Here is a 1,076-nt window from a genome sequence, read left to right as displayed (position 1 = left end):
CTCTTTCTTACTATCAGCAAATGAAATGTCTCTCCTCCTACCCCTCTTTTAATAAAATGAAAAATGACATAGAGGAAATTATTCTCTAGGGGTTTTAATGAGGTAATACTTTGTAGTCAAGGAAGGATCTTGCAACTTAAAGATTGTATTTATCTTGCCAAAAAGAACACTATTCCTGACTCTCTACTTGACCATGCTGCTATATAAATTTAACAAGTATTTTATGACTCTACAAGAGGCGTTTTGCACCACAACCAAGCAGAACAGGGTATTTCTGTTTCACTCCACTGATCATCACTCAAGCAGTAGCACCGGCAGTAGATGCAGTTACTGAAGTAACCGATAGGGCTGGAACTAACTCCCCACCCCCAAACAACGTAAAAGCCAATGAACTGAATATGAATAGGCTAGTAAGGACATTGCCCTCCAAGAAAGTTTGAATTTCTACTCATTTAGAAATGTAACTGAGCTACCATTACAATGTGAAAAGTGAAAAACTTAGTTATCTTTTTCTAAATAGAACATTAAGATACAGAGTACTATTAAGCAGTCAGACACAAAACAAGGTAATTAGGACTGCATGTAACAAACACCTTTCAAATGCTTGAGAAAACAATTGAATTAGCTACCTATACTTTAATTTTCTTTAAACAGTAATTTTCAAAGCACTGAGCAATAAAACAGGGTAACTGGGAAACTCAGTGACTATTCCATCCTAGCAAGTTTCCCCTTAAAGCAAGCATACAGTTTTTCATGTCCATGAAATACAAACTATTCAACACAATACAAAGTGCTTCACGAGCATTTCAAAGATTCAAGAGAAAAAAACTATTCTGAATTTATAATACGGTAACTAAAATGTATGACAAAACAGCATTTATTTATTTCAACTCAAAACCCATGTGTTTGCAGGAAGCATGCTTATTGCAGTTCTTATTGAAAGTATACTGCACTTTTAAAGCTATGAAGTGTGATTTTCTTAAGACAACGAGAAGTTAAACAAAGCAATGATTAAGAATATCTTCATTCTCCAGGTCATCAGTGGTTTGAAACCACTTTCTTCTTCCCCACTCCAA

Source organism: Pygoscelis adeliae, unplaced genomic scaffold, assembly GCF_000699105.1.
Source record: "Pygoscelis adeliae isolate BGI_AS28 unplaced genomic scaffold, ASM69910v1 Scaffold85, whole genome shotgun sequence".
Classification (NCBI taxonomy): domain Eukaryota; kingdom Metazoa; phylum Chordata; class Aves; order Sphenisciformes; family Spheniscidae; genus Pygoscelis; species Pygoscelis adeliae.
Note: the sequence above shows the minus strand (reverse complement) of the source record.